At 46.6% G+C, this 27,169-nt stretch overlaps 1 protein-coding gene across 8 annotated transcripts in view; it reads left to right on the plus strand.

The window, feature by feature from the left end:
• Positions 1-27,169, plus strand: part of CCDC160 (coiled-coil domain containing 160) — a 252,281-nt gene that overhangs the window by 34,505 nt on the left and 190,607 nt on the right. For 4 of the 8 annotated variants that reach the window (XM_085607903.1, XM_085607902.1, XM_085607906.1 and 1 more), the window contains exons 2-3: positions 18,566-18,631; positions 18,810-18,855. The exons of the other annotated variants lie outside the window; for them this stretch is intronic. The gene's annotated coding sequence lies outside the window, so the exon portion shown is untranslated. The remainder of the gene's footprint in view (positions 1-18,565; positions 18,632-18,809; positions 18,856-27,169) is intronic. 8 annotated transcript variants of the gene reach the window in all.

Consider the following 27,169-nt stretch of genomic DNA (forward strand, 5'->3'; position numbering starts at 1 on the left):
CAAAGAAATTGTCCACGTATAAATAGTGAACTTTGTGTAAAAGATCACATGCAATTTTCTCACTGACTCCAAGTGGAAGGACAGCCAGCGGGGTCAATTGAAGAATCCCAACAAGTGTACACCTTGAAATATGCATATCCAATGGCACTTTCACAAAGCATATATAGTTTAATACCATAACGCGCTGTTTGGCTGGGAATGTATTGTTTGAAAACCAAACGCCCCTTAAACAAGACCAGAGACTTGTCCACAGATGTATCTTTCCCTGGAACATACATTTCTGAGAAATGATTTATGAAATGGTCAAGGACAGGCCAAATCCTGAAGAGCCGGTCGGAATCCGGGTCATCACGTGGCAATGCTGTAGCATTTTTCCACAAAATGTAGCATCCACTGCAGAAGCAAATACTGATCTCGAATAGTAGGTGCTGGCACTATAGCAGTTGCCATCGAGGGACTAGTAGACACATGTAAAGACAGGGATGGCTTCCTTATCAATCCCAATAGGAAAGTTAAACCCCAGAACTTGCTAATCTCATGGAGATTTGTGGGAGTCCACCGGGTAGCTCTGGAGTGGTTCATAAGTGTGGCACTTGTCACTCAAAAAACTGTTCTGCATACAAATTAGTCTGCTCAACAATATCATCCTAACACACATCATCAATAAACAGTTTGAAGCAACTGATAGGTAGAAAGTTCTATGGATTGACTCTACACCCTGAAACACCACTAAAGGTAGGCAAATCAGGCTGCACCATATTAGGGGAAACCCAGGGTTCAGCATTCTCAGTGTAATGCCTTCCAGCCCCTGGTGGCAGTCCAGCTTGCTCGTGCTGCACAACCAGCATATCATCATCCTCCTCTAAAAGAGGCACTTCCATCAGTACTGATAGTGGATTAATCATCAGATGATTCCTCCTGAACAGAAAATTAACTACCAGATTCTTAAACTTGGTCCTCTGTCTCAGATGCAGAGTCAGTCTCAGAACCATGTTCAGAAGCAGATTACAGCCTACATACAACCTGCTGGACGATCAGCTTGCAGGCAGCCATAATGCTTATTTATAAAACTAACACAACCAACAAGACAACACTGTATCAAACTCCAACTCAGCTGTGTCAAACAGTAAATATAATTATGACACAATTATCTGGAAAATAACTCGCTGCAATCCACACAATGAACTTGATACTCTTAAAATATACCTCTAACTTGCCACAGACAGCTAGACTGAGGATCAACTGCACCTCCTCTGCATGGCCACAGCACTCGCCAACAATGTCCCACTAGAAAGGAAAAAATAAAATACACACGACAAAACAACATGGATCTTTCACAAATCCAATCGTGAATTTGAAGAAATAAATAAACCATACGCTAAAAATGCTACAGGTATTACAACTGTTTAAGAAAAATAAAATTCACACATGGTAATGATACTTATTTGAAGTAATTATTACAAAAACGTTCCTTACCAAATGCATGCAACCACTAAATCTGCACCTCTATTAGTGCGTGCCCAAACCGCAAGCAGGAGTCGCCAACAAGGAAATCGAAAGTTGCACTGCAATAAAGGAAAAATAAAACATTAAGATCACAGATTCAAATGATGACAAGAATAAAACAGTTAGCATTATAAAACACTATGAAGTCTGCCCCTGGGGGCAGGTCGGCATCACAAACTTCTGATCTACCCCCAAAGGGCGCCACAAAGTAAAGGCAAGAACTTGACACCCCAGAGGGGAGTGACCCTTACAGAGCCAAACTACAGTTCACACACACGACTGTCCAATTGCCAGCCACCCACATCTCCAGTCAGAAACAAATCCACCCGCACGACCAGCAATATCCCCAGTTCAAACACACCATCAGCCAAACGCCAGCCTCAGGACATGCGTGGACAATACTGGGAAGCAACCCTTGGACAAAAGGCTGCTGCCCAGCATACATATACAATAAAATCCCTGGTGGCTAGTGGTTTTCTGCCACCCTTGGGGGTAGATCGGCATAGAAAATGGCCGATCTGCTCCCAGAAGAGTGGAAAGCTGTCAAACAATGCTTCTAAAAATTGGTGAGTGACCCTTGCCCCAGGGCCACTCCCCAGCATGCATATACAATGAAATCCTTGGTGTCTAGTGGTTTTTCACACCCCCTGGGGGCTGATTTAGCCTAAAAAATTATTTGCCCCCAAAAGAGGCAGGAAACAGCCAAAACCTGTGGTAATAAATTTGGGGAATGACCCTTGCCCAAGGGGGTGGGATGGTGTGTGTGTTTGTCTATCTGTCACCAAAAAAGGTTATACTCCACACTCCAGGACTTAATTACACAGCAGTGTTTATTTAGTTGCCATCTATTGCCACACACCATCACCAACGCATTTAGACTACGAAGTCTTGTTTGCGGTTAAGTGAGTCCCTCTTTTGTTTCTCTATTTATACTGAATTCCCACTTAGCCCACTATGAAGCATTGTGGGATATCTAGTTTAAGAGCTTACATACAGTGATATATTAAAAAACAAATTATACAATTGTTAATACTTCTCTTTCTTGTTTAACGCACATAACTGGTGTGTATTATTTTTATGAACCCAATCATGGATGTCAGTTTCGGAGGTGGGATGTATACTTGACCAGTTCTAATTGTTGTTTTGCTTTCTCTTATTTGACTAGGTATTAGCAATGACTTCCCCTCTTCCTCTGTCAGGCTGCCAGGTAGTTTGTGTGTGTGTGTGTACACACCCTTGTGTGTATATATATACACACACACACACAACTTTTTGGTGAAACAATGCTGATTTGGTGACTGTGATATATATATATATATATATATATATATATATATATATTGGAAATTTTCATCGAGATTAGTCTAACGACGACAAAGTTATAGGATATATATATAATCTACTGGCGGTCGCCAGTAGATAGTTATAGTTAGGACCGAGTTCCCATAGGAAATCTGCAAATTCTATTTTGAATAACTTTGGCGCCGGTTGACTTATCTTCGTGAAATTTCCAAAACTAATGGGGCGCTCCGCTAAGCTCCTACCCTGAAAGTCTCGGGGTGATTCGTCAAGCGGGGGCTGAGAAAAAGGGGGGGTCCCAAAATGCGTTTTCCCCATGCATTTTCCCATAGGACCTTTAGTCGAAGGTACAGTCCGAACGGCTGAACAGAATTACTTGAAATTTGGCAAAGAGGTAGTCCTCAGGTCAGGCATGTGCCTTTTGCATATATGGTGTCAATCTGTTCAGTAGTTCCTGAGAAAATCAAAAGTAAAATCACATATATATCTGGGCGGAGCCTAACCACACATCTCCTCGTGAGATCTGATTGGCTGTCAGCACTTCATCCAAGAAGTGTTGGCAGCCATCTTGGGACCAATATACATGATAGCACCTCATTAAAAAGCATTGCAGTTAATAGAAGGTTTTAAGACTTTAGTCACATTATAAATCATTTGTTGATGGTACCATACTCATTTTAGGACTTGTGGTGTGTTTTAAGGTGATTTTACCATGTGAAAAAGCCTTCTGCTGTGATATCATGAATCATGTTTGAGAGAAAACTATTTTCTCATGCTTTTCCCACAGAGGTTTGGAAGGTGATCTATAAGCTAAACTGAGAGCATATTTTCTGTAAATTCACATTAGCTTTCTCAGTCATGTGAGAATGAAGTCTGACATTCTCAGTAAAACATGTACATCCAACAAGGGCAGAGACTGTCAGTTGATTCCTTTGTGTTCTACTGCAGCTTCCCAGAGTGATCTAAAGAACAACTAGAGCGCTAACAGTCCTACTTATGACAAACGTATGGCACACCTTAAGCCATCTTGGTTGGAATAAAGTGGTAACTCTTAATACATTTAATTTAAAAAGGAATAAAATGAGGGGGTTCATTTTGCCATAGAAAGTATGATTAGTGCTGCAGAAAGAAAAATGAGGGCACATTTTGAGTGACTTCTCAAATCCTCTTCTATTTCATTAAAAGATTCTGACATGCAGACTGAAAAATGCACTTTCAATACCAGCAGCAGACTTCCCTGGCGAGCAGTAGCTTTACTACAGTGATCTAATAAGCAACTAGAGTGCTAACATTCTGAATTTATGGCAAATGTGTGACACGTCTGAATGCCTTCTTGATGGAATCAAAGTAAAAAACTGAAAGTATTTCCTACTGAGAAGACTGTAGTAAATGAGGAAATTAGGAACCTTCATAACAAATAAGTCTCCCAAAATGGCCACCAGAGACAAAAGAGCCCAAATGTAGCCCAAATATCACCCAGATGTAGCCCAAGTATAGCCCAATGACATAATGTCCCAGAGTGTTCTAACGAACAACTAGAGCGCTAACAGTCTTACTTATGACAAAAGTATGGCACACCTAAAGCCATCTTGATTGGAATAAAGTGGTAACACTTAAAACATTTAATTTACAAAGGAACAAAATGAGGGGGTTCATTTTGCCATAAAAACTATGATTAGTTCTGCAGAAAGAAAAATGAGGGCACATTTTGACTTCTCAAATCCTCTTCTATTGCATAAACAAATTCTGACATGCAGACTGAAACATGCACTTTGAATACCAGCAGCAGACTTCCCTGGTGAGCAGTAGTTTTACTACAGTGATCTAATGAGCAACTAGAGTGCTAACATTCAGATTTTATGGCAAATGTGTGACACATCTGAATGTCTTCTTGATGGAATCAAAATAAAAAACTGAAAGTATTCCCACCGAGGAGACTGCAGTAAATGAGGAAATTAGGAAACTTCATAACAAATAAGTCTCCCAAGATGGCCACCAGAGACAAAAGAGCCCAAATGTAGCCCAAATATCACCCAGATGTAGCCCACAATTAGCCCAATGACAGAAGTGTGCAAAACACTTATTTTTCGTGTATTTGCAGTTTTATATAGTGCAGACTTGTCAGGTATTGGAGTGCTTTACATGAGCATTGGTTACATCACACAGGATCAAATTCATTTTGGTTGTACACATGGGGAGATTAAGTGATTTGACCAGAATCACAGAATGTTGAGCTGAAGCAGAAACTCCAACCTGGTTCCCCAGTTGCAAAGTCTGCAGCTCTGGAAGTAACACCACATCCTCTCCCCTAGGTGCAACCTTTAATCAAGTGGTCAACTGGATAAAAAAACATAAAGATTACAAATAATTTAAAAGTTCTTTGTCTCTATTTGAAAACTCAGAAAATGTATCCTCATTTTAGTTTTTTAGAGCACTAACCATAATTTTGATGCAAATAAGACCCTCTCCTATATGTAATTTCTAAAGGAAATACTCTAGGTATTACAGTTTTGATCACATCAAGATGACGTCAGGCATTCCACACTTTTGTAATAAATATAGAATGTTAGCAATCTAGTTGTTCATTGGGATACTGTTGAGAGGCAGAGGCCAGGGGCACGGACTCTGAAAATTGAAGGCAGGTAGGAGAGTGCAGAGGCAACAATTTGACCACACTGGGCAGGCAGGAAGGGCAATGGCAGCACAACAGACTATGGAGGGCAGTGGAAAGGGGGGCAGGGGCAACACACCAACAATACAGGACTGGCAAGAGAGTCTGTGGCAATATAATAGACCATTGTGGGCAGAAGGAAGAGGCAGTGGTAGTACAACCATATATGCCAACAGACCCGTTTCAGCCAGGAAACGTCCAATGTTTTTAAGCTCAAATGGGCTTTATTTGATCTGTCTCCTGTCTACAATCTCCTCTTTTTCAATGTAACTCAAAGGGGAAAATCAATAGCACCGTTTTTTTCAAAATCTCCCTCTTACCATGTTCAAAATGTTCGCAAGTATGGTACATTGGATCACGGTAGGCAGGAGGAATTGGGGTAGGGACATGGACTCGGATAACAGAGGACAGGAGGGACATGGAGAGGTGCATCAAACTGACCCTACAGGGCAGGCATCAGGGTTTGCAGCAGCACAATACACCACACAGCGCATGCGGGACGGGAGTGCAGCACAACAATCCATAGAAAGCAATAGGGAGGGGACAGGACCATGCACATGGACAACAGAGAACAGAGGGGAAAGAGGCAATGGTAGCTAGCTGACCATAATGGACAGACAGGAGAGAAAGCTGCAGCATAATAGACCATAAAGGGAAGGAGGGACGGATCAGGGGCATTACAATGGAACAGACAAGCCAGGAGGGAGGGAATAGGGGTCTGCACATGGAAACAGAGGGCTGGGGGCAAGGGGGCAGGGCAGGAGCAGCAAGATGACCATGGAGGTCAGGCAGGATGGGCACTAGAAACAAGACACACCATGGAGAGCAACAATGAGACTATCATGGCATACACACAGACCATGGAGGGAAGGTGGGAGGGGGTCAGGGGCAGCTAGCTGACCACACAGGGAAGGTGGGAGGGGCCATGGCAGCACAGAAGACCATGCATGGCAAGCTGGAGGGTTAGTGGCAGCACAATGGCTATGATGGGCAAGAAGGAGGGTGCAGGGGCATGCACAAAGGACCATGGAGGATAGAAGGGAGGGTCAGGACCTGGGCACAGACAAGAGAGTTCAGGGGAAGGGGCCTCACAACAGACCGCGCGGGGCAGGCAGAGGAGGAGCAGTTGCAACACAACAGACCAGGGAGGGCAGAAGGGTGTGGCAGTAAAATGGACCATGGAGGACAGGATGAAGGGGACAGGGGCATGGCATGTGGACAGGCAGGGTGGAGGTGCAGGGACAGGTTACAGTCATCTGACCATGCTAGGCAGGTGGGAGGGGAGTGGCAGCTCAACAGAACACTCAGAGTAGATAGGAGTGGCAGGTCCATGGAACATGGTGGGCAAAAAGGATGGAGCAGGGGGAAGGAGAATAGGGGCAGCAAGCTAAGCACAGAGGCTAAGCAGGAGGTCAATGATGGGCCATATAATTGGGCAATGGAGGGCAGGAGGAGTGGACTGGTACATCATGCTAAATGGAGGGCAGTGGCAGCCCATCAGACCATGCATGGCAGAAGGGAGGAGGCTAGTCCATGGATTCAGACAACAGAGGATAGAGAGGAGGTGGATGGGGCAGCAAGCTAACTGTTCAGAGAAGGTGGGTATTAGGAACTTTATTGTTTTTAAAATGTGTGTCTGTGCGAACTACTTAAAATATGAACAAGTATGCAGCATAATCTCACTTTCATTCAGGAAGAAGAGGCCGTTTGTGACTGTGACTCCGGGCTCACTTGGCAGAAACACCCCCTGACCCTCCACCCCCCATCGCAAAATGTAATGCCCGTGAAAAGGGTAGGTGGACGCAGTGTTATATAGAACATAGCCCTGAGAGCACGATTGAAAATGAAAACTAGATATAGTATATGGTATAAACTATGCACCAAAAAGTGTGATATAAGATGAACCGGGGCGTGAAATATAATATGCAATACATTGTGACTCTAAAGTGAGGTTCGTCTCCTTTCCAGAGAGTAAAATAAAAAGTATTACACATCCGGCGGTGGATGTGTGTTTTATTAACCGTGAGGGGGGTTTCTTGCATAGTTTGGTCGAATTTTTGTCGAATCCCCTTTGAATGGCTTGGTGTGCGTGTATATGAAATGTGCCCGTCAATAGCTACCCATGTTTGTATAAATAAACGACAAGGGTGTCTACTTGGAGAGTACCCACCGGTGGGGGCGCCGGGATTAGGCACGGTAGGGCGTCAGACACGTCAGAGCTTCACTAGCAGTGTAAATACATTCCATGTGGATTCATTCTATGCATAGTCGCCTTTTAATGAATATCACGCAAATCGTCATGGTGATAGGTACATACGGTTTGTCCAGCATGTCCTAGGTGTTTCTATAAATATATATATTTTTTTTAAATAATAAAAAACAAAGGCCGGCCCCGGGGGATGGTGTCCCCGGGGCCATAAGTGGCCTGAGGAGGGGGGCAACGCAGCCCCCTCCTAAAGATTTTTTTTTTTAAAAAGGCCATGACCCGGGGGTTGGGGTCCCCGGTGCCGATTAAGGCCTTGGGAGGGCCAAATTTGTTTTTTTCAACAAAAAAAAATTAGGGTGCAGTGCAGGCCCTGGGGGATGGGGTCCCCAGGGCCAGTAAATTAGAAAAAGAAGGGGGGCCACACAGCCCTCCGTCTTAAAAAAATAAAATAAATAAAAGACCGGCGTCGTGCCGGAGGCCACGCCCCCTCCTTGCAGCACTCTGCAAACGTGCCCCCTGGCCAGTTGTAAGTTGGGTAATTAATTCCTCTTCAATACTGAGGGTCCCTGAGGGCCAACTAGCCCAACAGGTATCTCCAGTATGCGCCAGGGAGCTGCGTTGCAGACAGGTGTTCTGAGGCCACGCCCCTTTTTACACCTTTATGCAACGCAGCTCTGTGGCGCTTACTGGAGGTACCTAGTGGGCTAGTTTGACCCTAGGGACCCTTAGGATTCAAGGGGACTTAATCTCTCAACTCAGAACGGCCAAAGGGCGCGTTTATACAGTGTCAGTGTTGAAGTGAGGGGACGGGGCCTGAGGTGACATGGGCAAACACGCCCTGTGGCGCGTTTTAAGTTGGGGAAATAATTCCCTTTCAATCCTGAGGGACCCTGGGGGCTAACTAGCCCACCAGGTGCTTCCAGTAAGCGCCACTGCTCTGCGTTGCAGAGAGGTGGTGCAGTCCGTGCCCCTTTTTACACCTCTCTGCAATGGCGCTTACTGGACGTACCTAATGGGCTATTTTGCCCCTAGGGATCCTCAGGATTCAAGGGGACTTAATCTCCCAACTTAAAAAAAGGGCCACAGGGCGTGTTTACACAGTGGGGAAGGGAGGGGACGGGGCCTGAGGTGACGTGTGCAAACACGCCCTATGGCGCGTTTTAAGTTGGGGAAATAATTCCCCTTCAATCCTGAGGGCCCCTGGGGGCTAACTAGCCCACCAGGTGCTTCCAGTAAGCGCCCCTGAGCTGCGTTGCAGAAAGGTGGTCCAGGCCGTGCCACTTTTTACACCTCTCTGCAATGCAGCTCTGTGGCGCTTACTGGAGGTATCTAGTGGGCTAGTTGGACCCTAGGGACCCTCAGGATTTAAGGGGACTTAATCTCCGAACGTAAAACGGCCACAGGGCGTGTTTACACAGTGGGGAAGTGAGGGGACGGGGCCTCAGGTGACGTGTGCAAACACGCCCTGAGGTAGTTTTAATACCCTGCCCTATTATACACTAGGGGCTTACAGAGGAGGTCATGCTGATCACAGGGGAACCCCAACGCATAGTGTTCCCTAGTGTATGTAGGTGTTTTCACTGTATTCTGAGTGTCTTTTAACATAGCACTGGCTCTAGGACTGGTTAGTCAGACTCAGTTACCACCAGTATCTATCTGAAAAAGTTGAGGGTACAGGATGATTTTGCAACAAGGCTTCTTTCTGCTCTTCTGTTTGTTCTTTCTGCACGTTATCCTTCTTCCTGCACTTTTCTTCGTCTTTGAGGACTTCTGTTGCTTTTTTCTGCATTTCTTTTTTTCTTTCTGTGCGTTTTTTCTTCTTTCATCACATGTCCTATATCTGTAGGCATAGTTAGAAATTAGCATTTAAAAAACCTTTGAAATTCACTGAAAAAACTATAGGTTTCAGGCACGTTATAGTTGGGAATTAGCATTTAAAAAACCTTAGAAATTCACTGAAAAAACCACAGGTTTCAGGGGCGTTATAGTTAGCTGGACTTTTCACTCGTACAAAACTATTGAAATTCCCCCGTTATAGTTAGTTCAGCTAACTATAACTCGCGCGCCCGCAATGCACTGCTGATGACGTCACATATTACATCACTCATGACATGGTCAGTGACATCACTCATGACATCACTGATGACATCATCCTTGTGATAGTGGCAGACCTCCTCTCACCCTAATATAACCTTTGATACACACATTCAAAAATAGAAACTAAAATTTTCAAAACAATGGACATACCAATATCAGTTACAACAACCTATTCAGTAAATCTAAGATCCACATACACATCCACTCATTCACCAACAGTCCTATACAGTCACTCATACATGTACTCACTCATCATATGTACTCATACACCTATACATCCTGTTACACAACGCCACTCATCCATAGAGTTACTCACACACATAGTAACTCATGCTAATAAAGAATCAAACATCCATTTACTTGCATATACAGTTATACACCCACCGCCACACTTACTTCTACAGAAACTTACACATACTTAGTCTTTTAAACAATCACTTATAGAAACACATACTTATTCATACAGGAACTCTGTCAATCTCTCACTCTCACATATACTCACTTATATACACCAATAGTCACATATACTAGTTTAAAACATATGTAGTTACTCTTAAAGACACTATTGAGACAGACATTCACTCACTAACACACCCATGTACACACTCATCCACCCATACAGTCCTGCACACATGCTGTCTTCAACACATACAAATAGTGAGTCACTCATTCATGCACCTATGCACTACGTAATACCCCCCACCGAACCACACAGACACACAGACACTCATACTGATATTCAAAAAAACAACTAATAACCTGTATAGACACTCATGTAGCTACTCACCAACCCATGCAGCCACTTATACACAAAGTGAGAGACTGATACAGATATTTACACATTTAAACATTACTCACTAAGCCATATATTCACTAAGATACACTTAATCAGTCAGTTATACAATCAATTGTTCAAAAACAAATCATCCATTTAGACACTTATATACCCATTTATTCTTCCATCGACCTTGAGATATACATATATAAAACATATGTAATTTTCAGAAAAACACACATTTACTGGATGATGTCATCAGTGATGTCGTTTGAGATGTCATGAGTGATGTCATGAGTGATGTCACTGACCATGTCATGAGTGATGTAATATGTGAAGTCATCAGCAGTGCATTGCGGGCGCACGAGTTATAGTTAGCTGAACTAACTATAACGGGGGAATTTCAATGGTTTTGTACGAGTGAAAAGTCCAGCTAACTATAACGCCCCTGAGACCTGTGGTTTTTTCTGTGGTTTTTTCAGTGAATATATATATATATATATATATATATATATATATATATATATATATATATATATTCCTTTCAAGAATGTCCATGCAAGTAGAGGCGCACTCCTCCAGTCGGGGTAAAACAGGTAGGCGGGCAGATGGAAGAAGGTCAGAGCTGTAAACCTGTCTTCCAAGAAATAAAGGTTGTTTTACCCCGACTGGAGGAGTGCGCCTCTACTTGCATGGACATTCTTGAAAGGAATATATATATATATATATATATATATATATATATATACACACACACACCGGTAAGTAGTTATAGTTAAGATCGTGTTTCCATAGGAAAAGCATTTTTGACTTGGCTATAACTTTGTCGTCGTTTGACTAATCTTCATGAAAAGTTCCAAAAAAGTGTCAAAGTAGGTTCTGTGTATCATGGAAAGTTTGCTGGTGATCCGTGCAGAGGGGACTGAGAAATTGGGGCGCTAAATAAGGGTGCCTTTATAATGTTCATTCCCATAGGAGCCTTCAGCCACACCTACAGCCTGAACCGATTAAGGAACTTACACCAAATTTGTTAGGGAGGTAGATGTTGGTTCAAGGAAGTGCCTTTTGCTTATTTGGTGTGAATCTGTTTAGTAGTAGTTGAGACATTTAAGTTGAAAATTATAGTGAGATCTCTGATTCTGAAGCCTTCGCGAAAAAAGACTAGCTTGTGCAGGTAAATGCACTGCTCTCAGTGGCTGCCATCACTTCAACCAGGAAGTGTTGGCAGCCATCATGGGACTCTGCCCCCTTTCTTGTGGGAACTCGGTGAAGCAGAGTAGGAATACCCTCACCCCCAAACCATGGTCTCTGGGTCCCCTGGGTGGACCAGGTCCCGAGGGCATATAATAGATATAGGAGGGGGGCACATGGGCCTCCCTCCTAGGGCTATTTAAAGCCCGGGGACCGCAATCTCCCCAGGGCCCTGTTGTATACAAATACGGGGGTCAGCTCAGACAGGGGAGCTTTGGCCTCACAACGTAGCCCCAGTGACCGCTACCTCCCAGAGGCACAAATACAGTAATGAAGGGGTCTGTTGTGGGGTCCCGGGGACCACCACCTCCCCGGAGCGCACTTAACAAAGGAGGGGCGCCCTTCATAGCTCTGGCACTGCCACCCCCCAGGGGCTGGTTCCAGCAATGTCCTGGGGTGCCGACCCCCGGGACATTGCAGTTTGCTATGGCTTTGCTGTAGTGAAGGCCATAGCAACACTCAGTTTTTATATTTAGGGTAAACTGTTTGTAGTTCAAAAGGTTTTATATTTTATGTAAATTTAATGAACAAGCATTGGCAAAGCCGATAGGTGACACCTACTCTAAATCTATTGACTTTGTCCGTTTTTTTTTTCTAGCCATGTTGTGCAGCAGCATGGCTGCCTTGCAGCATGGTTGAAAGTAAAAAAGAAAAAAAAGTGCTATGACGTGGCCAGCGTTGAAAGTGTAATAGCCCTTTTTTTAACATTCACTTTCAACCATGCTGCACAGTGGCCGCGCTGTTCTACAGCCTGCCTAAAAAATCACTGACAAAACCAATAGATCGCTGATAAGCAAGACCTTTTGGCTTTGCCAGTTTTTTTTCTATTACAGGTATATCGGTGTTGTTTTCAACATGCTGTAAATAGTGTTGCAGGGATTCTGCACATATACAGAACTATGTGCAGGAAACCAGGACCTCGGTGTACAGTGGTGTACCAACAACCCACCTTAGTATCCGACTAGCTATAGTGTCTCATTCGTTCTCCGTAATACAGCGAAGCTACCAATGATTAGACATCCTAGAACATGTAACTCGGACTCTCTCAGTAATCGCGGGAGCAAGAACACTCTTTCGCCAACTCACTCATACTTGTCCACAACGTGGGTAATCAGAGACACAGTATAGTTTAAAATGTTTATTTTAACTAAAGTGCTCTATAATACAGTACACGAGCCAATACTAGCCGCAAAATGCATAAACTCAATATAGTGAGCATTGGTACAATTCCATAAAATATGAACGAGGAGATCATTGTATAAAGCTAGTGGAAAAAAGACCTAATGAGCCTTGCCACCCTCCCCGTGCTAGGAACTAGTTTATAATAATTATAGAAGACCTCTGGGCTTTGTCAGGGGGACCCCATACCTCCAGGTTTAGATGTAAAAGCTTTACATCTCCGGACAAGCACCGCTCGTCTTCTCTAAAATGTTTTCTTCGAGTGTCTTAACATGCCTACAATGCAATATTAAAAGCACCGGATTTTCAGTAGTGCACCTGTGGCAGTATTATGTCTAACATGCATGGGACTGACCAACAGCAGATTAACGAAGCTCGTTGTTTTTTTACCTTGAGCACGCTGTGCAGACAGAGCCTCCTAGTACAGCAAGAGAAGTGAAAGGTGTAGACGGTTCTCATGTGAGTGAGCACAGGCAGAGGAGTCATGCAAAACAAATGCGTGTAGAAACGTGTGCAAAAGCGGCAACATGGCAGCCAAGCTTGTACTAACTTATGCTAACTTAGCAATGTACGCAGTGAATCCATAACCTCACTACAATAGCAGAGGCTATTAAGGGTGAAAGACTGAACTGTCCTTCCCAAAATTCAAATGTACTACCCGCAGATCACATTAAATGTATGTAGTGAGTGCTTAACACTCCATAAAAAGTTTGCTGGTTAGCTCTAACCGAATGACACTCACTTCAGCAGCATTGGAAAAAACTAAAGGATCACGTTTGCCTCTTTAAATTCCTTGTGAAACCTCGGTATTTGTAGCATGGCCTGAGCCCCTTGGGCTATCTCGCTAACATGTTTGTTTCCACACTCGAATATCAGACAGTTTCCACTAACATGAAATTATGTGGCATGGCTGTTGGCTGATGTTAGTTCAAACTTCAGCCACGTGTCGCAACCTAGTTCACAAACCACACAAGTCAAGAAAAATGTGGTGTGTGCAGTACCGGCGCTTCTACGCCAGTTGCCAGTAAAAAAGGGATGCACTGAAATTATATTAAAAACTGTTTCAGACAAATGTTTATCATTGGACATAAAGACCCAAGGTCACCAGTTATTCATTAATGTGTTGCACTATCTCAAGACGCATATTTTCTTATAACTCAGAACTTATACATCTGTGAGGATCGTTCGCAAAATAGATGTACAAGACAAACTGATTTTTTTACCTTGTGTAGCAAACACAGGCCGATAGCATTAAGAGGGAAGAGTAGAGCTTGTTTACTCTGGGAAATGGGCAGCTGCAGGGATCTTCATCCCGGGACTCCCAGCCAATAGCATCTGACCTCGCAGTCTTAAAAAAACAGCAAACCAGGCTCACCGACGTGTGACAAGCAGTCCAGAGAGCAGCTTATGTTGTTAGCCTGAAGAAGCGAACAATCAGTGGGGTTCGAACAGAACTTGACTCTGTGTCCTGTTTTACGCTTAGTAAATTCATTATGAAAAGAAATGCTCAGAAACCCATTTCTCATATGCTTTTCAATACCAACATTTATTCCCGGTTGGGTGACCCAAAGTTTGCATTAACATGAAGTAAAACACTGGGAGGTGAAACTGCGCCATATCATACAATGCAGCGAAGTGGGGAAGCCGAAATTAAAAACAAATCCTAGGTCTCTAGCGTCTATAGCTTAATCAAGTCTACCTGATATTTCAATCTAAATGAATACAAAAAGCATTTAACAAAAAAAAGGAGAAACTCAGAGAATAGTAAAACATATTTTGTTCAGAAAGCGCGTTTGATGCAAATTCCCGAAGCTTTTTTACATTTAAGTTTATTAACATTACGGAAATCCTAAATGAACCCCCTTCGGGTTAACGCGTGTGGATCAACAAGAAGACCACACAGGAAGAAAAGCCGACATTCCAAAAACACGGGCAGAAACAAAAGAAAAAATGGTGCGCTTGAACAAACCTACATGTACAAAAGGGCAAGACTACAAGTAATAGGGCCATGCTCCATGGGAGGGATTGAGACACAAAAAGAAGGGACATATAATGAACATTGACCACAGAGAAGCAAGACTTTGCGAAGCACATGCAAAGCAACAAATAAAAAGTAATGGGCAAGCTGTAAGCCCACAGAGTAGCTACAACATGTCTCGAAGAGACAGCACATGCTTTGCCTAGGCGAGGCCTTAAAAGTTGGTAGTTCTTTTGAAAACTGCACTTTACATGTATAGCATGTGCTCCTAGAAACAGGTAACTTTTACATCCTGGCAACATTTTCCAAACTCTATATTAACTCTCTAATTTGCATGAATGATAGTCAACTTTTGCACTCTTTCTATACACTTTCCAGCGATATTACCTTTGAAGAGGGTTGGGTATGTGAGGCTATGTTGGATAGGGGCAGGTTGTCTGTCATTCTTTCTAAAGTTCCTTAATGTAACTACTGATCCTAGTGTGATGTGCAAATGCTCATGCGGTTCTCAGGTTCAACTTACAGTGGAAATAATTAATGTATCTATGATAGCTTATATTTCCATAATTCGCTTTTTATAGTTCACTTGTGGTAGCAGGAATTGCTGGCATTCTTTCAGACTGTGGAATGTGTACCTATTCCACCTCAACTCAGTTGCTTTAGTAGCCAAGGGGTTGGGAAATGGAAGAGAAATGTGAGGTAAAGTCAGCCACTATGGTCTGATTAGCTTGCCTAGGCCTGGATTCTGTATGACTGGATATGTGGGGCAAGGCAACATAATGCAGAGAAATGGGAGGTGAAGTCAGCCACTATGGTCTTATTGGCTGGCCTTAGGCCTGGATTCTGATTGACTAGATATGTGAGGTGGAGCAACATTATGCAGATGAGTGGGAAGGAATAAACTTTACAAGGGGGAAATCAAAGGCTGAAAACTTGCTGTCTGGCCATGGGATGGGTATCTATCCTGCCAAAGGTGTGGGGGATCACAATGCATTGTAAATGGGAAAATCAGACCCTGAATGCACATCTACTAGTCCTGAGGACGTAGCTAACCAGTTGTCATGAAACATGTTTGGTGCGAGACACAGTAACTAAGCCATGAAAGAAAGATTTCAGCTCAGAGTTTGGCCTGCCCTCTGTATATGTGTGTCCTGCTATGGTTGTAGAACAGGATTGGGGTGATTACTACTTCTTGAGTAGAGGAAATCAGCCACTGAAGCCTAACTGGCTGGTCAACACGTGCTGTCCAGAACTTGGGAACCGGGAGGAATGGATGAGTGGTGTATGGTGACTCAATCAAACATTTGTATAGCGCACTACTAACCCTGATGGAACTAGGTAGGATTTGAAGGGCAGAGGAACAGGCCTGGAGGTGAATTAGGGGTCGCAACTGAGACCTCCTACGCCCCCTGTTGTGACCCCTGCATTTTTGCTTGCAACCCCTAGCTCTTTGTCAGTACGGAGCAGTTATGTGTTTACCACAGAGGAAAACAAATAATACATTCTGTTTATGTTGGGACATATTTCCTTACAGTTGTTGGGACATATTTTCTTAGTTTGTACAACTGCAGGCCTGTGTCATTGATTCACAGCGCCAGTGAGGTCACAGCATAAAACTGCGCATGTGCGGTAGGTCCACGTAGGGCAGGAGCCTTTTCAGCTCGTGCTGTGCGCAGTCACTGCGTTGAAGGGAGTGCGTGCGTGCGGGGCTCACTGAGGCGGCGACCTTGTCCTTAACTAGACAACTTGCCGCAAAAGCAATGTAACATCGAGCACGCACAGTGGCATGGTGGCGTATATCAGTGGCTTTGCAGTGTCTCTTCATCCAGCCCCAGAGGTCCGCACAGAGGTATATTCTATGGCTGGGCCTGCAACTGGTACAGTGAAGGCTGCGTAGCAGGTGGTTTATTAGCTTAACCCCTTCGATGCTCATGACGGAACGGTTCCGTCATGAGCATCGGTTGGGCTGTGCTCATGACGGAACCGTTCCGTCATGAGGACAGCCCCCGGGGGAAGCGCTGGCGCTCCCCCCCTTGTCCCTCGATCTTGGCCCCCTTTACGGGGGTGGCAGCGGAAGAGCTTCCGCTGCCACCCCCGACCCCCCCCGAGCCCCCCCACGCTTTCTGATGACGTCAGCGCGCACAGCGCGCGCCGGCGTCATCAGGAAGCGTTGGACGCGCTGGAATCCATTTCTTCCAGCGCGTCCGAGGGGAGCAGAGGTAGGTGTTTGGCGTCTGGTGGGGGCCGCGGCGGTGAAATCTCTAGTATTGAGGCATCGGGGGAGAGGAAAGAGTATTTCCTCTCCCCCGATCTCTCAATACAGGGCATTCCTGCTCCACGATCGCGCACAGCGTCGCGATCGTGGAGTAGGGATGCCCCACTAGACACCAGGGATTTTGTATTTGGAGTTTGGGAAGCGACCCCTTAGGCAAGGGTCGCTTCCTTGGGGACGAAAATTTTGCAAAGTCTTTTCTGCCCCCCCTGGGGGCAGATCGGCCCGCTTTCTGCGCGTTTCTGCCCCCGGGGGGGGCAGAAAAGCCCACTAGTCACCAGGGATGCTGTTCCTACTATGTAGGAAGCGACCCCTTGGGCAAGGGTCGCTTCCTTGGGGGCAAATTTTGTTGAAGTCTTTTCTGCCCCCCCTGGGGGCAGATCGGTCCGCTTTCTGCGCGTTTCTGCCCCCGGGGGGGGCAGAAAAGCCCACTAGACACCAGGGATATTGGTTATGCTATGTAGGAAGCGACCCCTTAGGCAAGGGTCGCTTCCTTTGGGGGCCAAATAATTTGAAGACTTTTCTGCCCCCCCTGGGGGCAGATCGGTCTTCTTTCTGCCCGTTTCTCCCCCTAGGGGGGGCAGAAAAGCCCACTAGACACCAGGGATGTCTATTTCGTTATGTAGGAAGCGACCCCTTGGGCAAGGGTCGCTTCCTAGGGTGGTAAAGTGATTAGGAGACTTTTCTGCCCCCCCTGGGGGCAGATCGGTCGTCTTTCTGCCCGTTTCTGCCCCCAGGGGGGGCAGAAAAGCCCACTAGACACCAGGGATGTCTTTTTCTTTATGTAGGAAGCGACCCCTTGGGCAAGGGTCGCTTCCTTTGCGGCCTAATTTTTTAGAATACTTTTCTGCCCCCCCCTGGGGGCAGATTGGTCGTCTTTCTGTCCGTTTCTGCTCTTTGGGGGGGGGGCAGAAAAGCCCACTAGACACCAGGGATATAAATATTATTGTAGGAAGCGACCCCTTGGGCAAGGGTCGCTTCCTTGGGCCCCTAAATGTTTTGAAGACTTTTCTGCCCCCTCTGTGGGCAGATCGGTTTTATTTTTTTGCCGTTTCTGCTCCCATTGGAGGCAGAAAAGCCCACTAGACACCAGGGAATTAGTTCAATTAGAAATAGAAGTGACCCCTCGCTTCCAGGGTGCAATTTGTTATATGTATTTGGGTCACCTGCCCCGGGACTGAATAGCCTTTTTTTTCCTGCTGTTTTCTGCCTGACCTGGCACACAAACCGATTGACCATTTGGGTAGTGACATGGCATGTTATAATGTTTATTGTTATATGTTTTGTGATTTCCAATTGTAATGTTTTTTTTGTTTACTTTTTTGTTCTAGGTGAAGGCTTTTCTTCTGTTCACGGTGACATTTTGGTTCTGGTGGTTTTGCTGTTTGTGTAGTTTGGTAAGAGACTGTTTTTTTGTACAATGCAAATGTGTTTGATTTCTCTGCCTGTTTTTTTTTGCAAATGGTGTAATAATAGCAGTATGTTTGGTTTTTGAGTTTCAAAAACTTTTTGCATTGGTGCATGATGTGTATTTTGTTGTCTTGTGAGTAATTTGTTTTTTTTTCTTCTTTCTAGTTTGATATCGTTGGTCTTTGCTGTGTCACTGCAGAGTTTGTTTCTGGTGAGTGTAGCTGTCTCTTTTGATTTTGGATTGTATAGTTTTTGAGTACATTGATCTTATTGATATAAGGTACACATTTCTTTACTTACTTGGTTTGCACATTGTTGGTTGTTGTTGACTTGTTTGTGCAGTCTTCCATCTTAGTAGGTATAATGGCTAGCCGCAGGATGACTGCTCAGCAGGTTGTTGGTTTGCTGTTTGAGTCTTCCTCTGATATTGGGTCAGAGACTGACTCTGCTTCTGAGGGAGAGGGGGCAGGGGACGATTCTGGCAGTGAGTTTTCTCTCCGTATGGGGTCATCGGATGATGAAGATACTCTTAGCGCGGATGAAGTGCCTGTGTTAGAGGAGGAGACTGATGTGCCGATAGTGCGGCAAGAGGCATCTGGGCTGCAGCCTGCGCCTGCAAGGCTTCCCGTTGGTGTAGTGCGGCAAGAGACATCTGGGCTGCAGGCTGGGACTGCAAGGCTTCCCGTTGGTGTAGTGCGGCAAGAGGCATCTGGGCTGCAGGCTGGGGCTGCAAGCCTTTCCGTTGGTGTAGTGCGGCAAGAGACATCTGGGCTGCAGGCTGGGGCTGCAAGTCTTCCCGTTGAAAGTGATGACCTCTGGGTTGCCCCTGGCATGGTGCAGCCGGAATTTCCTGAGTTTACTGGTGTTCCAGGGTCTAGAGTGAATACCGAGAACTTTTTGCCTGTAAATTTTTTTCAGTTGTTTATGGACGATGTGTTTTTGGCAGAGATTGTTGAGCAGACTAATTTGTATGCCGAACAGTTTTTGAGGGACAACAGTGCCAGTCTTAAGCCACACTCTAGAGCTACCCGGTGGACTCCCACAAATGTTGAAGAGATGAAGAAGTTCTTGGGTTTAACTTTTTTGATGGGCTTGCTAAGGAAGCCATCATTGGCTTCATATTGGTCTAGCAGTCCCTTGATGGCAACGTCTATTTTTCCGGCAGTCATGAGTCGTGACAGGTATTTGCTTCTGCTTCGGATGATGCACTTTGTAGATAATGGTTTAGCGTTGCCACGAGATCACCCTGATTGTGACCGTCTTTTTAAGATTAGGCCTGTCCTTGATCACTTTGTTGATCGATTTTCTGAGATTTATGCCCCTGGTAGAGAAATTGCAGTGGATGAGTCTTTGGTGTTGTTCAAGGGCCGCTTGGTTTTTAGGCAATACATTCCTAGTAAGAGGGCACGCTATGGAATAAAGCTGTATATGCTGTGTGACAGTAGGACTGGATATGTCTCTAATTTCAGGGTGTACACCGGTAAGGAATCTAGGTTTAACCTCCCTGGTTGTCCGTCCACTTTTGGAGTGACTGAGAAAATTGTTTGGGAACTTGGAAGAGGATTTTTTAACAAAGGCCACCATTTATATGTAGATAACTTCTACACTGGTGTACGGTTGTTCAGGGAATTGGCCAAAGTGGACACTTTTGCTTGTGGCACAGTCCGCTGTAACCGTAAAGGTTTTCCGAAAGAACTTGTTTGTCAAAAGCTTGTGCGGGGACAGTGCAGTGCGTTGCGTTGCCAGGAGCTTCTTGCTGTGAAGTTTACAGACAGGAGAGATGTCTACATGCTGACTTCCATCCATGATGAAAGCACTGCACCTGTGACTGTTTGGGGTCAGGTCGCTGAAGCGCGCAAACCTGTATGTGTTTTAGACTATAATAGGTACATGGGTGGTGTTGACAGAGTAGATCAGAGGTTGGAACCTTACACTGCTCTTCGTAAGGCTTACATTTGGTACAAGAAGTTGGCTATCCATCTTTTCCACTTGGCAATGTTTAATGCTTTTGTTGTGTTCCAGGATTCTTGCCCTGAGTCAACGATGACTTTTGTTAAGTTTCAGGAGTCTGTAATAGGCAGCCTTGTTGTAGTGGAACAGGCAAGTGTTCCTAGAGTTGGACTGGTGGAGGATGTTGCTAGATTGAAAGAACGCCACTTTCCAGATCACATTCCTCCCACACCCGCAAAAGATTTTCCCAGTAGGAGATGTAGAGTCTGTTGGCGAAGAGGTACGCGGAAGGAGTGTCGTATGTACTGCCCCGATTGTCCCTCTCATCCTGCACTGTGTCTCTCTGCTTGTTTTAGAGTGTACCACACGCGAAAAATTTTTTGGGAGGATTCTTGAGTGGTAAAGTGAACTGGCTGGTCTGTATTCTTTGGATAATTTGATTCTGTTTCAATGTTGGTGTTAGTGCAATGTATTTAGTTGCTGATTTTCTGTTAGAAGATTTTTATCTATTTGCAATTTGTTTGTGTTTTTATTTTTTTCTAAAAAAATCCAAAATGTGATGGCGGTGTGTGTAGGCTTGCGCTTGGCTGTTGGTGTGTGTGGACTGGCACTTGGTTGGTGGTGTGCGTGGAATGGTGCTTGGCTGACGGTGTGCGTGGACTGGCGGTGTGCATGGACTGGCGGTGTGCGTGGACTGGTGCGTGGCTGGTGGTGTGCGTGGAATGGTGCTTGGCTGGCGGTGTGCGTGGAATGGTGCTTGGCTGGTGGTGTGCGTGGAATGGTGCTTGGCTGGCGCTGTGCGTGGACTGGTTCTTGGCTGGCAGTGTGTGTGGACTGGTGGTGTGTGCGGACTGGTGTTTGGCTGGTGGTGTCCGTGGACTGGAGCTTGGCTGGTGGTGTCCGTGGACTGGAGCTTGTCTGGTGGTGTGTGTGGACTGGAGCTTGGCTGGCGGTGTGTGTGGAATGGTGCTTGTCTGGTGGTGTCCGTGGACTGGAGCTTGGCTGGCGGTGTAGGTGGATTGGCGATTGGCTGCCGGTGTGCCTGGACTGGCGATTGGATGGTGGTGTGCCTGGACTGGCGCTTGGCTAGCGGTGTGCGTGGACTGGCGTTTGGCTAGCGGTGTGTGTCGACCGGTGCTTGGCTGGCTGTGTGTGAGTAGTGACTTTCTGCTGGTCACTACACACACTGCTAGCTGAGTGCCACTCCACGCAATCCTTCTGCCTGTGTAGTTGCTGTGTCTGGATTGTGGGCGTGTGAAAGTGATGGGCCCTTGAATGGCGCTGTGTGCCGGTGTGAGTTTTGTTATGTGATGGGCCCGCGGCTGGCGGTGTGAATGGTTTTGTATGTCTCACACGTATGAAAGGTGTATGAATGGCCTGTAAAGAGGTTGGTGCCTTGTCGTGGCTTTACAGCTCACGAGCTGTGAGTCAATGGTTCAGTTTCTTGCCCTTTCAATTATTACCAGTGCATTTCATTTTTTGTGAAATCACTTGGTAATACAATTTTATCTACTGAACCATCACTCACCCTCGTGCCAAATCCAACCAGTATGTGCGTGTGCTTGCGGGTTAGATGACTGTGCAGTAATATTTGTTTTTTTGAAGCAGGGTGTACCTTGTCCCTTTTTGGTGATTTTTGTACTGTGTTGCTTTTGTACCTGGTGGTGCGAATGGTCTTGTTTGTATCACGTATGAAAGGTGTGTGAATGGCCTGTAAAGCGGTTGGTGCCTTGACGTGGCTTTACAGCTCACGAGCTGCAAGTCATTGGTTTGGTTTTTTGTGAATTTAATTATTGACAGTGCATTTCATATTTGTGAAATCTCTTGTTAATAAAATTTAATACACTGAACCATGACTTGCCCTCGTGCCAAATCCAACCAGTATGTGTGTGTGTTTGAGGAATAGATGGTTGTGCAGGAATCTTTTTTTTTTGTTTCTCTGCCAAGGTACACTTTCCATGTAAGAATAACCCACCAACTGTAGATATTGTCGAAAACCTTTGGGAGTTCATGGTGATGTCTCTCTAGTGATTTGAAAAATATTTTTTATCCCCATTGTCCTGTAAACCTCAAATTGTCTGCCACATTTTCTTTGCAGTATTATTCCTAAATTCTCACGCTGTAGTAACAATAGGTAATCTGGTTATGCAAGGGGGGTTACTTTTGTTTTTTGCCCAGGGCTCGGCGGCCATCTAGGGAAACCTACCAAACCCAGGCATTTTTGAAAACTAGACACCCGGCGGCTTCCAGGGAGGTATGGCTTGCGTGGATCCCCCAACGTTTCCTTACCCAGAATCCCCTGCAAACCTCAATTTTTGCCCAAAAAATCACTTTTTTCACACATTTTGGGGTGGGAAAGTAGTGGCATCACCGGGCTCACACAAATTTACCACCACCCAGCGTTCCCCCAGGTCTCCCGGTAAAAATGGTGCCTCACTTGTGTGGGAGGCCCAAGTACCCGCGGCAGGCAAGGGCCCCAAAGGTAGTGAGGCCACCTCAAGATGGCCTATCGCCAAACCACCTGGTTTTGCAAGGGGGGTCACTTTGGTTTTTGGCCCGGTGCGCGGCGGCCATCTAGGGAAACCTACCAAACCCAGGCATTTTTGAAAACTAGACACCCGGCGGCTTCCAGGGAGGTATGGCTTGCGTGGATCCCCCAACGTTTCCTTACCCAGAATCCCCTGCAAACCTCAATTTTTGCTCAAAAAATCACTTTTTTCACACATTTTGGGGTGGGAAAGTAGTGGCATCACCGGGCTCACACAAATTTACCACCACCCAGCGTTCCCCCAGGTCTCCCGGTAAAAATGGTGCCTCACTTGTGTGGGAGGCCCAAGTACCCGCGGCAGGCAAGGGCCCCAAACGTAGTGAGGCCACCTCAAGATGGCCTATCGCCAAACCACCTGGTTTTGCAAGGGGGGTCACTTTGGTTTTTGGCCCGGTGCGCGGCGGCCATCTAGGGAAACCTACCAAACCCAGGCATTTTTGAAAACTAGACACCCGGCGGCTTCCAGGGAGGTATGGCTTGCGTGGATCCCCCAACGTTTCCTTACCCAGAATCCCCTGCAAACCTCAATTTTTGCTCAAAAAATCACTTTTTTCACACATTTTGGGGTGGGAAAGTAGTGGCATCACCGGGCTCACACAAATTTACCACCACCCAGCGTTCCCCCAGGTCTCCCGGTAAAAATGGTGCCTCACTTGTGTGGGAGGCCCAAGTACCCGCGGCAGGCAAGGGCCCCAAACGTAGTGAGGCGACCTCAAGATGGCCTATCGCCAAACCACCTGGTTTTGCAAGGGGGGTCACTGTGGTTTTTGGCCCGGTGCGCGGCGGCCATCTAGGGAAACCTACCAAACCCAGGCATTTTTGAAAACTAGACACCCGGCGGCTTCCAGGGAGGTATGGCTTGCGTGGATCCCCCAACGTTTCCTTACCCAGAATCCCCTGCAAACCTCAATTTTTGCTCAAAAAATCACTTTTTTCACACATTTTGGGGTGGGAAAGTAGTGGCATCACCGGGCTCACACAAATTTACCACCACCCAGCGTTCCCCCAGGTCTCCCAGTAAAAATGGTGCCTCACTTGTGTGGGAGGCCCAAGTACCCGCGGCAGGCAAGGGCCCCAAAGGTAGTGAGGCCACCTCAAGATGGCCTATCGCCAAACCACCTGGTTTTGCAAGGGGGGTCACTTTGGTTTTTGGCCCGGTGCGCGGCGGCCATCTAGGGAAACCTACCAAACCCAGGCATTTTTGAAAACTAGACACCCGGCGGCTTCCAGGGAGGTATGGCTTGCGTGGATCCCCCAACGTTTCCTTACCCAGAATCCCCTGCAAACCTCAATTTTTGCTCAAAAAATCACTTTTTTCACACATTTTGGGGTGGGAAAGTAGTGGCATCACCGGGCTCACACAAATTTACCACCACCCAGCGTTCCCCCAGGTCTCCCAGTAAAAATGGTGCCTCACTTGTGTGGGAGGCCCAAGTACCCGCGGCAGGCAAGGGCCCCAAACGTAGTGAGGCGACCTCAAGATGGCCTATCGCCAAACCACCTGGTTTTGCAAGGGGGGTCACTTTGGTTTTTGGCCCGGTGCGCGGCGGCCATCTAGGGAAACCTACCAAACCCAGGCATTTTTGAAAACTAGACACCCGGCGGCTTCCAGGGAGGTATGGCTTGCGTGGATCCCCCAACGTTTCCTTACCCAGAATCCCCTGCAAACCTCAATTTTTGCTCAAAAAATCACTTTTTTCACACATTTTGGGGTGGGAAAGTAGTGGCATCACCGGGCTCACACAAATTTACCACCACCCAGCGTTCCCCCAGGTCTCCCGGTAAAAATGGTGCCTCACTTGTGTGGGAGGCCCAAGTACCCGCGGCAGGCAAGGGCCCCAAAGGTAGTGAGGCCACCTCAAGATGGCCTATCGCCAAACCACCTGGTTTTGCAAGGGGGGTCACTTTGGTTTTTGGCCCGGAGCGCGGCGGCCATCTAGGGAAACCTACCAAACCCAGGCATTTTTGAAAACTAGACACCCGGCGGCTTCCAGGGAGGTATGGCTTGCGTGGATCCCCCAACGTTTCCTTACCCAGAATCCCCTGCAAACCTCAATTTTTGCTCAAAAAATCACTTTTTTCACACATTTTGGGGTGGGAAAGTAGTGGCATCACCGGGCTCACACAAATTTACCACCACCCAGCGTTCCCCCAGGTCTCCCAGTAAAAATGGTGCCTCACTTGTGTGGGAGGCCCAAGTACCCGCGGCAGGCAAGGGCCCCAAAGGTAGTGAGGCCACCTCAAGATGGCCTATCGCCAAACCACCTGGTTTTGCAAGGGGGGTCACTTTGGTTTTTGGCCCGGTGCGCGGCGGCCATCTAGGGAAACCTACCAAACCCAGGCATTTTTGAAAACTAGACACCCGGCGGCTTCCAGGGAGGTATGGCTTGCGTGGATCCCCCAACGTTTCCTTACCCAGAATCCCCTGCAAACCTCAATTTTTGCTCAAAAAATCACTTTTTTCACACATTTTGGGATGGGAAAGTAGTGGCATCACCGGGCTCACACAAATTGACCACCACCCAGCGTTCCCCCAGGTCTCCCGGTAAAAATGGTGCCTCACTTGTGTGGGAGGCCCAAGTACCCGCGGCAGGCAAGGGCCCCAAACGTAGTGAGGCAACATCAACATTGCCTATCCCAAAGGTCGCCTCACTACGTTTGTTGTCCTGGCCTGCCGCGGGTACTTGGGCCTCCCACACAAGTGAGGCACCATTTTTACCGGGAGACCTGGGGGAACGCTGGGTGGTGGTAAATTTGTGTGAGCCCGGTGATGCCACTACTTTCCCACCCCAAAATGTGTGAAAAAAGTGATTTTTTGAGCAAAAATTGAGGTTTGCAGGGGATTCTGGGTAAGGAAACGTTGGGGGATCCACGCAAGCCATACCTCCCTGGAAGCCGCCGGGTGTCTAGTTTTCAAAAATGCCTGGGTTTGGTAGGTTTCCCTAGATGGCCGCCGCGCACCGGGCCAAAAACCAAAGTGACCCCCCTTGCAAAACCAGGTGGTTTGGCGATAGGCCATCTTGAGGTGGCCTCACTACGTTTGGGGCCCTTGCCTGCCGCGGGTACTTGGGCCTCCCACACAAGTGAGGCACCATTTTTACCGGGAGACCTGGGGGAACGCTGGGTGGTGGTAAATTTGTGTGAGCCCGGTGATGCCACTACTTTCCCACCCCAAAATGTGTGAAAAAAGTGATTTTTTGAGCAAAAATTGAGGTTTGCAGGGGATTCTGGGTAAGGAAACGTTGGGGGATCCACGCAAGCCATACCTCCCTGGAAGCCGCCGGGTGTCTAGTTTTCAAAAATGCCTGGGTTTGGTAGGTTTCCCTAGATGGCCGCCGCGCACCGGGCCAAAAACCAAAGTGACCCCCCTTGCAAAACCAGGTGGTTTGGCGATAGGCCATCTTGAGGTGGCCTCACTACGTTTGGGGCCCTTGCCTGCCGCGGGTACTTGGGCCTCCCACACAAGTGAGGCACCATTTTTACCGGGAGACCTGGGGGAACGCTGGGTGGTGGTAAATTTGTGTGAGCCCGGTGATGCCACTACTTTCCCACCCCAAAATGTGTGAAAAAAGTGATTTTTTGAGCAAAAATTGAGGTTTGCAGGGGATTCTGGGTAAGGAAACGTTGGGGGATCCACGCAAGCCATACCTCCCTGGAAGCCGCCGGGTGTCTAGTTTTCAAAAATGCCTGGGTTTGGTAGGTTTCCCTAGATGGCCGCCGCGCACCGGGCCAAAAACCAAAGTGACCCCCCTTGCAAAACCAGGTGGTTTGGCGATAGGCCATCTTGAGGTGGCCTCACTACCTTTGGGGCCCTTGCCTGCCGCGGGTACTTGGGCCTCCCACACAAGTGAGGCACCATTTTTACCGGGAGACCTGGGGGAACGCTGGGTGGTGGTAAATTTGTGTGAGCCCGGTGATGCCACTACTTTCCCACCCCAAAATGTGTGAAAAAAGTGATTTTTTGAGCAAAAATTGAGGTTTGCAGGGGATTCTGGGTAAGGAAACGTTGGGGGATCCACGCAAGCCA

Source organism: Triturus cristatus, chromosome 5_2, assembly GCF_964204655.1.
Source record: "Triturus cristatus chromosome 5_2, aTriCri1.1, whole genome shotgun sequence".
NCBI classification, from domain to species: domain Eukaryota; kingdom Metazoa; phylum Chordata; class Amphibia; order Caudata; family Salamandridae; genus Triturus; species Triturus cristatus.